Source organism: Pinus tabuliformis, chromosome 9 (genome assembly GCF_031772625.1).
Source record: "Pinus tabuliformis cultivar Carrire ecotype Pingquan chromosome 9, CPIR1, whole genome shotgun sequence".
NCBI lineage: Eukaryota > Viridiplantae > Streptophyta > Pinopsida > Pinales > Pinaceae > Pinus > Pinus tabuliformis.
Window position 1 is genome coordinate 1,456,892,172 of NC_142307.1, and position 12,285 is coordinate 1,456,904,456.

At 39.7% G+C, this 12,285-nt stretch overlaps 1 pseudogene; it reads right to left on the reverse strand.

Moving 5' to 3' along the window:
- Positions 1 to 281: 281 nt before the first annotated feature.
- The window catches only part of LOC149154076 (protein disulfide-isomerase-like), a 171,645-nt pseudogene continuing 159,641 nt past the window's right edge, over positions 282 to 12,285 (reverse strand).

Genomic DNA, 12,285 nt, shown 5'->3' on the forward strand with positions numbered 1-12,285 from the left:
AAACAAATTCTTACTAATGAAACTTATGTAATTGGAATAAGTGAAATAGTGAATGTGTCATTCTTATTCTAAACTAAGCATGCTTTTAATTCAAGTGAGCTTCAAGAGAACCCTGTAAAGGAAACAAACAAGTAATATTCACAGTGTGCATGTGACACCTATAGAGCACCTTGACTAGCCTCAAGATTAGTGAGGAGAAATTTCAATCCTTTTACTCTATGAGATTTTGCTAACTCTTGATGTGTGGCTTTGAATTCCTCTGCACTGTCTGCAGTAAAATTTTAAAAAAAGGCCTTGGCATTTGGTCTATTGAATAATTTGATTACGTGAGGATGACTATCAAGGTCCTTAGTCAAAACTGCTACAAGGGGTATACTAGCTTCTTTGACAAACTTCTCTAATGAATCAACATTGAAATCCTAAGAGTTAGAATATCACTCATCAAAAGGCTTAAACAACTGAACAAATGGTAGGTTTATTGCAGAATCCTTCAAAGGAAGGATTTTAGCATCGAATGTATGACCAAAATCATAATATGAACGTAATGTCTTTGTAACAGTATTGAAATTGGTACATTCCTCGCCCTAAAAGTGTGAGAACACTACAACTATAAATACTTTCTTATCACCAACAAGGATAGTGGCCTCTTCTAAAGAATTGATTTCCACAGATGCAGTGCCAACCTAATTTTTCAAGTACTTCACAATATCTTATGCTTCACGAGGACCTTTATATTCTTGAACACTTGACCCTACCTTTTGAAGGATCTTCAAATTCGGAAATCCCATGACATCATATGCACTAGCCAAATCTTTATTTGTTTCTTCATTAGCATCAACTTTAACCAAGACAATGGGCATGCCATGATTTTCAAGACTAACTCAACTGTTGTTTTAATGGAAACGTGGCTAAACTGTGAAATGAAATATTTTACCTTGAAAGAATTATCTTGGATTTCTTTTCTGTTCTTTCATTAAGATTTCTACACTCGGCATTTGCAGTGATTCCATTTCTATTCAGATCCAATTTTCTAAAATCTAGATGGTCAGAGGAGCCCAGAGACAGTTTTTGCAACTTTAGACATCATATTTACTATAGAAGTTTCATAGAAAGCCATCACAATGTTGGAAGAAGCTTGATATTAACAAGTAATTAGAATCCCTTTTGCAAAAAAATTCAAAGATTACATAAAAGAAACAACAATCTCACAAGGACCATAGAGCTCATCAATTTGGACTATATTTAAAGGAAAAAGAGAAAACAAACAAAAAGAAGCATGGATTATCATGTGACAAGCATAATCCCAAGCAATTTGTTTTTTAAGTCTTCATTGAAGGTAAATCATCTACGTTCAATTGCATTAGAGAAAAATCAACATCGACTTCATCACCTGTAGTCGGCCATTCTACTAGAGAATCATCTCCCTATGGAATTGTGGTGCAGGGTCCTCCAAAGGTTAGGAAGGTCTCTAGTTATAGAATCACTTGTAAAGAATTACAACCCAACATAATCCTTCATACATGTGTGGTCCAATAATTTTTATAGCAGGGAACACAACTACCACTACAACTCATGGAGTGTTCAAATGATATGGGTTCTATGATTGATGCAACCAAATTTGTTGGCTTTTTTTTGCTTCTCATAGATGGATGTTATGGTTTTTAAATGAAAACCTTTGAGCTCTTTAACATTCTTCAAGTTCATGGATTTCCCAAAGTTATGAGTGTTCTTACACATTTTGATCTAAATGATGTTAAAAAGAAGGGATGCGTGAAAATATAAAGTTAGTTATGCATCAATACATACTTGGGTCATCTCTTATATGACAAGGATGTTGTTTACATAAAGACAATGATTATATGGTTTAATTCTCCAAACCAAACAATAAAGATGAAAAAGTGGAACAAAAAAGAGAGAAGAATCATGATGTGGGTGAAATCCTTACAAAAACACTTCAGAGTATAAGGTACTTGGTTGGAAAAAATTGGAGCAGAGATTTATCTGTTTGTTTAAAGGAAAGTCTACTGAATGGTCTATGCTCCATTATGTTTGTTAGTCAATGGCTTCTTGGTAATCCTTTATGGTCACCTTCTAAAAGTTTAGATTACCACTTCATTGAAGTGCTTTTCAAACTTTTTGCATTTATACCTGATTCTCAGTGTCATGTATGTATTTTGCATTTCCTTACAAGTATAAATTTCTCAAGGAGAAAGCTAGAGAGAGATCAGAGAAAGTGGGTGGGTCAGTTGTACAATAATACATAGAAAAATGGCAAGGAAGTAATTCCCAGTGCTCATATATCCGAGTTTATTGTCTCCTATTTAATGTAATCTTCAATCTTCATGAAAAGTGGCCACCAGGTGGGCTTCTTTTCCTTTTTGGAAGTGAGATGGCATGTTATAAGCACTTTGCTATGTTATTCCTTTCCCAAACCATGAAATAGAAACTTATGCATTCTTTCTTTGGAAAAATAAAATCAATTAAAATTTGCATACTGTTCACCTTATCCAATTCTTGTCAATCCAAAAGTTACAAAAAATCAGATACCATTCACCTTAAAATACCCCTTGGATCAGACGCACACGTTGCAAGGCCCATCAAACACATATATATCAATGTAGACAAAAATAAGAAAGCAAAGTGCCATCACCCTTCCAATCTACTAGAAGCACATATCTCAATAAAGTTGCAAACAATTTAAAAACAAACTACCATCATATGTCCAAAAGCCTTTACATATAGTAATTAATATTAATGTCATTTCATGAAAGCATTGAAAGGAAATGCCAAAAATATGATTGAGGACTCAATTGTCAATAATAACCAAGTGCAATTTAACTGTTGTAGACCCCATGCGTATGGTCAAAATATAAATACTTCCAAAAAGACTTTGATGGCACATTTGAACTACAGACTCTGATTTATATGTCCAATTTAAAAAATAGGAAATCCAACTACCACATAAAAATTCAAAATAAAATGCATTTCATGTGTTAGACATTGCTCTGGTGTAAATCTATTGACTTGAGTGAGCAAAAACCATCTTGATTGAAGTTCGTGCCATCAGATCCTTGATATCCTTTCTAGGAAGCGAACCATTAATCTAAAAATTCAAGGAAAATGTTAACATTAGTGAGAAGAACCACATACTTATCTGCAAAACATATTCATGAAAAAGGAACCACCTCTTCTTGCTTTTCATGATTAAATGGACCAACTTCAGAGGAACCACAGTAGAAGGCATCCAACACAAGTGTTGAGGTAAGGGATACCCTTATCTCCAAATTGTATATATGTGTTGAGGTAAGGGGTACATATAGTTATATAGGTATGTAATTCTATTATTTTTATGGAGGAAATACCAAATTAATGTTTGAATGAAACACAACTACAAAAAGATGAATGGTTAGTGAAAGAAACTTACACCAAAAAGAAAGTAGCAAAAAAAGGTTGAGTTATCCCAAACATTCACCATTTGAACTATTCACTAGACCTAAAACCAAAAAGTACAAAATTAACATTAGATTCATACAAACAAATCAACAAAAATACAACCAATAATTATTTATAAATGATCCAACATATGGAAATACATAAGGAAAGTGAAAGTAGAATGTTTTGAAAATCAACCTTGTTCAAATTTTTCACAAAATCTAAAAAAAAATTGTAATCATTTTCTTCTAATTTGTATGTAACATTCCTATCATTGTATGATAATTTTGCGATTGTGATAATAGATTCAAGTTGTACAAAAGCATGATCCGTCAAATCATACTTATACATGCACTACCCCTTTATTCTACTATACCAACATTACTGAAGCTCAATGCCTTCTAATCTATCCAAAAGGTCGATGCCATTATCGTAATCAAACACCCTATTACCATCCTTATTCCTTATTCTTTGAACCCTTCCAATGACCATGTTCCATAAGAAACACCTTGTTTTGTACTTTGAGGAACACATTTTCTTGCAGTATGTTCAGTGGGGGGAATTGAATTGCCTTCAAACAACACCCCACAATCTAATCCAATTCCAAAACCAATTGAAACACCCTTTTGTGGAGCCTTCCCATATTGCCTAAAGTAAACCCCATTTCTCACTTTCGTCAACCTAACTTTGGATAATGTCAGATTTCCATTCAACTGACTAACCAAACATGATTTAAACATATCCTTACCATCAAGATCCACCACTGGTTTTATCGTTTTTCTTACATTTTCATCAATGGAATCTAAAATTTCATCCAACTCGTGTCTCCATTCACTTTCCATTATTTGTAATTCACTTTCATTGTGTACCAATGATGATGAAGATTGGAATATAGAGTTAGAACAACTCGGTGGAGAATCATCAAATAGTTCATCCAAATTTTGGAATGTTGGATAATTTTGATCCTCTGTCCATGATTTAACCCACCAAGAAGATTGAGTGTGATTTTCTGGTTGCATTTTAAGAGTTGATAAAATGTCTTATGCATCCTTCAATCTAATCTTAAGGGCTTCTACAATTTTAGCATATGTGGGTATTGAATCATATTGTGACAATATGTCAATGTTTTGTATTGTTTCTTAGTGCAATCTATTCCAAATGCTTTATTTCTTCTTATGAGATTTATTAAAAATGAAGCCCTTGGGGATTTTATTCTTCTTCAGCAACTCTATTAAGGGTTCCAACAACATGAAGCAAGTCAGTGAAATCATAGGCCCTCTACACTCCAACCATCCCACCAAATTTACTAAAGAAGTTCTAACATACATCTGACCCAGTTAGGTGCAAAACACATGGAAAGTTAGAGTCATGATCTCGAAACAATCTCATCAACAAAACTGCAAAATGGAAAGAATTTTTCACATCTTGATATGCCTCTCTGCGGATGAAATTTATGATAACATTAGTATGATATTGTTTTTTTACCCAACATAACCATAATTTGAAGAAATGGTGAACTCGTGAAGCATTTCGTAGCCTTTCCCAAAGGCTCAAACTATGAGACATAAATATGTCAATGTAGTTAGCGACAATAATTAGATAAGTCTTTGTAGTGAGTGTCCTCTCTAACTTTCCACTTAATGTACTTCTCAACTCTTTCAAACACCTCTGAACATGTTGGGTGTGTGTTATATTCTTTCCACGACAACCACACATGCGGGAGGGTCACAATGGGGCAGTAGCCCCTCTATACATTGTGCGGGGCACATTAAGGGGCGCGGTATCCCCCCCTATACGTTGTGTTGAACACAACAAAGGGGGTCACAGGGGGGGTCTGCCTCCCCTATCATGGGGTATGCAAGGGAGCGATAGCCCCTGTACATGAGGTCTAGGGCAGTGCCCCAGGAAAAAAAGAATTGGACCCATGGTATCTGAATAGAAAATGGCATCAACCCATGGTATTCATCGACCCATAGAATTTTCCCATGGTATTGTAAGTGACATCCACCCATGGTATTCATTCACCCATGGTATTCGTTCACCCATGGAATTGACTTGTGGTATTGTAACTGAGCGGTCTACTCTTTCTCTATCCTTGTTTGCATGTTCCCAATGAAGTCGGGATATAAGGAGTTAGGGATTGAACTGGTCGAACCTTTGCAAGACCAACCTCGCAAATCCTGACAACCTCCCATGGAGGATGAAAAGAAAGATGAGGGGGCAAGAGATCCTATCAACATCTTGCTCGAAGAGACTCTCGAGAGACAAAGGAACTCGATGATGGACAACTTTTCCCAGATCCTTCAGCGGCTACCCAGGGGTGACACATCTACTTCCAGCAGCTACTTTGGAAGCACCACACCCTTTAAGGTACAAGTTAATTTTGACATTCCCATATTTGATGGTCAGATAGATGTAGACGACGTAGATAAATGGTTAAATTTGCTAGAAGGGTATTTTTCTGTTCATGATTTTTTTGGTCAGGAAAAGATTACTTTCGCTCTTCTCAAAGCCGCCCCCCTCGTCAAGGACTGGTGTGAAACCTATAGCGAGCAAAAGGATGAAAGTACGGCCTCATTGTTTTCAGCCGCACCCACTTGGAATTCATTCTGGGCTACCATCAAGGAGCAGTACTACCCTGTCAGAAGCTATGAGGATCAATACATAAAGTGGACTAGGCTGCGGCAAGGAAGGGACCCAGACGTGCTGGAGTTCACCAATATTTTCCATACCCTTCGCACAAAGTTGGGTATCAAGGATTCTGAGCACCATTGTGTACTCATATACTGCGACTGCCTGCATAGGTACATCCAGGATGAAATAGAATTCCTAAACATCTCCTCGCTCGGCACGGCACATCGATATGCTGTTAAGATTGAGAAAAAGTTTAAACAGAAGAAGCGAGACTTTGGATCTTCGAATCCAAAGTAAGGGAAAGTTTCCCCCAAACCCTAGAACAAAGGACAAAGCCAAGGTGGGGTGGCCCAAGACAACCCACCAAAGTTGCAAGTAAAGAGCAGCGCTGCGAAGCTGGAAAAGGACACAGGAAAGTGATGTGAGTTCCATAAGAGCTCCACTCACAACACAAGTGAGTGTCAAGCCAAGCAGTCACCGGTGGTCGAGCTAAAGGTTTCAGAATCAGATTCATGTTCCAACTTTGAGTCAAAACTCGACAAGGGGAATGACAAAGGGAAGTAGATTATCGATGTGGAACCCAACACCATCGTTGCCACCACGAAGATCCAAAAGGAGGAACCGAAGATCAAGAGGAGGAGGAGTGCCTCTTTCACTCCCAGATGTGGGTAAAGGTCTCCCCGCTACAGTTTATTGTTGATAGCGGGAGCCAAAAGAACCTCATTTCGGCAGAGGTCGTGAAGCAGCTGGGCTTACTGACCACAACACATCCACAACCGTACACCATCGGGTGGCTTCACCAAGGACGGGATCTTCGCGTGAGCCATTAGTGTCGCCTTCCATACAACATCAAGCCCTTCACGGATGAGGTATTGTGTGATGCTTCTCCCCTTGATGTTTGTGATGTATTTTTAGGCCAACCATACTTGCGGAAGCGACATGCTATGTATGAATCAAGGCCTCGTGCTGTTATTGTTACTTTGGGAAATAAGTTGTACAGGATACCGGAGTTAGCACCACCTACCGCCATCTCTTTGGTTATTGCAAAACAATGCAGTAAGCTCATTTCCAGAACTGGGAAATTTGTTTTCCTGATGATATGCCCTCAAGGAAAGAAGAAGAGAGTGGCCACAAACTCTAGACAGAGCCCCTCCGCATGACAACTACAGATGGAAAAGGTCGTGGAGGAGTATGAGGACATCTTCACCTCCCCCGCAGGGGTTCCTCTACACTGTCAGGTCAAGCACTCCATCGATCTGACCCCAGGTGCACCACTGCCTAATGGACCAATCTATCGACGCTCTATTTTGGAGAGCGATGAAATCAAGAGGAAGATTCAGGAGCTACTGCAGAAAGGTCACATTCGTCCAAGTTCATCACCCTGTGGGAGCCCGATCATGTTGGTACAGAAGAAGGATGGGACTTGGAGACTCTGTATTGACCATTGGGCGTTGAACAAGATCACTGTCAGGAATAGGTACCCGATCCCACGGATTGATGACCTCTTGGACCAACTGAAGGGGGAAAAATATTTCATCAAGATTGATTTGAAGTCAGGATATCACCAAGTACCAATCGAACCCTCCAATGTGTGGAACACTGCCTTCAAAGCCAAGGAGGGCCTTTTCAAATGGTTGGTTATGCCTTTCGGGTTGACGAATGCTCCTACAACCTTCATGAGGCTAATGGATGACATCTTGCAGCCATTCACCAAATCATTTGTAGTGGTATACTTGGATGACATCCTCATATTTAGCCAGAGTTGGGAAGAGCATCTCCACCACATCCGACAGGTTCTCCCAAAACTACGACAACACAAGTTATGTGCTAATTTGGAGAAATGAACTTTTGGAATGACCCAAGTTCAGTATCTGGGATATATTATTGATGAACGGGGGGTGCATGTGGATCGAGACAAGATTCAAGTCATTCAAGATTAGCCATCTCCAACCACTCTGACAGAGCTCCGCAACTTTGTGGGTCTTGCCAACTTCTATCGCAGGTTCGTGTTGGGATTTTCTCATATCACTTGGCCCTTGAGTCAAGTCACAAAGGGAGGAGCGAAAGAAAAATTCTTTTGGTCTGAATCTCAAGAGAAGGCGTTCACAAAGTTGAAACATCACCTCTTCTCAGCACCTGTGTTCGCATTACCAAACTTGCAAAAACCATTTGAGATCGAGACAGATGCCTTCGACTATGCTATTGGGGTAGTACTTACTCAACACGGGCATCCAGTGGCTTATCATAGTGAGACACTTTCAGACACAGTCCAGAAGTATCTCACTTATGACAAAGAGATGTATTCCATTATGCAGGCCTGCCGACAATGGAAGCATTACATTTTGGGGAAGGAAACCGTCATCCACACAGACCACCGCCCCCTGCAGTTCAAACAGACCCAAGGGAAATTGCAGAATGATCGCCATCAGAAGTGGTCCACATACCTGCAACAGTTCCATTTGAATATCAAGTATAAGAGGGGCAACACCAATAATGTTGCAGATTGCCTCAGTCGACCACCGATCTTAGCATTAACCACCGTTCTGGGCACGAGACTTCAGATTGGCCACTTCTCTACAAAAGCGACCCAAAATTTGGCCACACATACCAGACACTCTTGGAGGGTCAACATATTCCATATTTTCACCTCCAGGATGCCTTGTTATGCCACCTGGGTCACCTTTGTGTTCCTTCAAGAGAGCGTGCCAAGATGATTTGGGAAGCACACTACAGTCAGGTTGCTGGGCATTTCGGGGTCAAGAAAATGGTGGCAGTACTATAGAAGTATTTCTATTGGCTGAATCTTCGATAGGATGTCAGGAAGTACATCAGATCCTGCACTGCCTGCGCCATTGCCAAACCGACCATCAAGAAGCAAGGCCTCTATACCCTGTTGCCAACCCCTAGTCAACCTTGGGAATCCATCTCCATGGATTACATGTCGGGCCTTCCTTCTACTAAGCATGGAAATGACTGTGTTTTTGTGGTCGTCGACAGGTTCTCAAAGATGGCCATTATGGCGGCCTGCAAGAAGAATATCACAGTAGAAGCCACTGCTAAACTCTTCTTTGAACGAGTGTGGGTACACTTTGGGATCCCATAGTCTATCATCTCAGATTGAGACAGCAGGTTCCTTAGTACATTTTGGTCCAGTCTTTGGTCGATGCTGGACATGAAACTCACTAAGTCCACAACCTTCCATCCCCAAACAAAGGTTGTCAACAAGATGATCGTACACATTCTGTGCATGTACAACTCAAAGCGTCCACGCACATGGGATGAGAGCCTCCCTTATGTTCAGCATAGCTATAATTGGGCTCTCCACAGCTCGACTGGCCATAACCCTTTTCAGGTGAGCTTGGGATTCCAGCCACTATGTCCCATTGATGTGGCCATGCCAATTGCAGCTACTCAAGCAGATTCGGTTCATGTCTAGTACGAAACAAATAAGGCAAACAACTTCATTGAGCACATCCAACATATCCGCCAGCACGTCCATGACATTCTAGAGAAATCAAATTCCAAGTACAAGCAATGACATGATCAACTTCGGCTGCCACACAAGCTTTAGGTGGGCGACAAAGTCTAGTTGCATTTGCAAAAGGTACGCCTTACCGGAGCCTATCAGAAACTCAAACCACCTTGATATGGTCTTTACACCATCACCAAGGATGTGGGAGACATTGCATTTGAGATTAACATTCCCCCATTCCTTGGCCTGCACCCAGTGTTCAATGTGGACCGCCTTCGGCCATACTTTCAACCATTACTAGATACATCTGACATTGCAGAACAATTCACACCAATAGAGTTAAATCCAGGTTGCATGGAACAAGATGCAACTGATCGGATCATGGACACATAGATCAAGCACACTCACCAGCAGCAGATCCAACTGTATCGAGTTGTCAAAGCAGGCCAACTCCTTCACTAGGGTAAGTAGCTCACCTGGGACCAAGTTCAATAGAATTTTCCTCATCTCAGGGAGGAACTGAACTCAATGGGAACCATTTCTTCCTAATGGGGGAGGAATGATCCAAGTGGATATTGGTGGCCACCCGCCAATTCCACTTGGAGCCCCACCATTGTTTCTTTCAGTTTTTCAGTTTCCTTGATTGTAGCACAATTTACTATTTTTAGCAGTTTTTCGGGTCCTAATCTTACATAGCCGTTTTGAGGCCCTAAATGACATTTATTTGGGAATCTACTGCCAGCGATTTTGTCTTTAAAATTGTCTTTTTCGTCCTAGCCCTCGGAGAGATATTTCCAATGGGTTAGCATGCGCGTCAAACGGAGATAATATAACCAAGTCGCGACCCCGGGAAGTTGGTTGTCCAACTCACCCCAACGGGGCCCATAAACTGTTGGTGTTACATATCCTCAGGTTAGGGTTTTTGGTTGTTTAGGGTTTTCTCTTATTGTTAAATAATAAAAAGGCCCTTGAGCCTCATTGTAACTCAATTCAGAGGCATGTAGCCGCCACATCTCTCCTCAGAGATAAGCTATCATCGCCTTAGCTAGTTTATTTCCATTTTTGTTTGTAAGCATATTTCAGTATTTTACAGTAATGAAATGAAGTAATATTTCTGTTGCATCTCTGTATGTATGGTTATATTTGTAATTTGTTGCATTCCTATTTAAATCCCTTGTCTTTCTTTTCATCCGCCATGGGAGGCCATCGGGATTTGTGAGGCTAGTCTTGCAAAGTTTCAACCAGTTCAAGCCCTAACTCCTTATATCCCAACTTTGTTGGGGACATGCAAAGAAAAACAAAGAAAAATCAGACTGCTCTGATACCACTGATCCAGATTTAAACAGGAACGCAACAAATTACAAATATAACCAGCTAGGGAAATGGTAGCTTATCTCTGAGAAGAGATGTGGCGACTACATTCCCATGGTATCGTAAGTGACATACACCCATGGTATTCATTCACCCATGGAATTGACCCGTGGTATTGTAACTGATAATAACTATAAAGGCTACATTGTGCTGGACAATCTGTCCTTTTACAAAATGCGACTTGTTACTTATAGTCTTTTTCAATTACAATATCATGGGTCAATTCCATGGGTGAATGAATATCATGGGTGGATGTCACAATACCATGGGTGGATGTCACAATACCATGGGTGAATGAATACCATGGGTGGATGTCACTTACAATACCATGGGTGGATGAATAACATGGGTGGATGAATACCATGGGTTGATGCCATTTTCTATTCAGATCAACTACCCACCTAACATAGCTTTTCACAAATGTTTCATCTTCAACAAGCAATACAAGAATTGGGTCATCTATACAATGCTTGGCTTTATAAGAAGCATAAAATTTTTCGGCTGCCTCAAAAATGTGCTTGTGCTCCCTTGGGATATGTGATGTTGACTTTCTAACTTGCCTTTAAGTTAGATATTGAAGGACCATCTAGATTCAAGCTAATAAAGCTATGTAATCTAGGACCTCCCCATAACTTGATCATCTCATAAAAGGATTTTGTGGATGTGATATACCTTCTCCCTGCTTTTTCATGCATCAAGTTATGAAAGATATCCTTGACAAATTCCCAAACTGCATCTTTACCTTGTAATTGTCCTTGCTTATGTTCCTCACACACATCCTTGCAAAACCCAAAGACATCCTTCCTTTTTGTTGATTCAAGAAAATTTTCCTTTATGGATCTCATTCTAACAGAGAGTGTAGCAACCTTTGTCCTCTCCCACCAAAGAGATCGCATTGTTGATCTATGATTAGCATTTGTAACCCTTGCAGCATTCTTCAGTTCATTTTGAGCCAAATAGTCTAGTATTCTACCTTTTCCTATATCTTGTTCACTTCTTTTATTGGTGCACATTGATTCATGATATAATCACATCCTGAAGTCATCACATTCTGGAACCAACTTATAAAATATGCATGTTAATGAATCAAATGGGATCCCTATTTCAGAAGCCCTATGGCAATGAATATGCCTATATGTACCATCAATACGACATTCAATACCCTCATAACATAGCATGATCTTAGTATGCTTCTCTATGGCCCATAATTTTCCACCCCTTTGATCATCCATTAGGACATTTGTTTCCAATCTATCCCCATTTCTATCAATATAAGGATACCAATACCCCCAACATTGTAGTAAAAAGGGAGATAATTGAGCTATAATAAGATGAAAACACAATAAAAAACAAATAAATTTGAAGTAAGATAAATA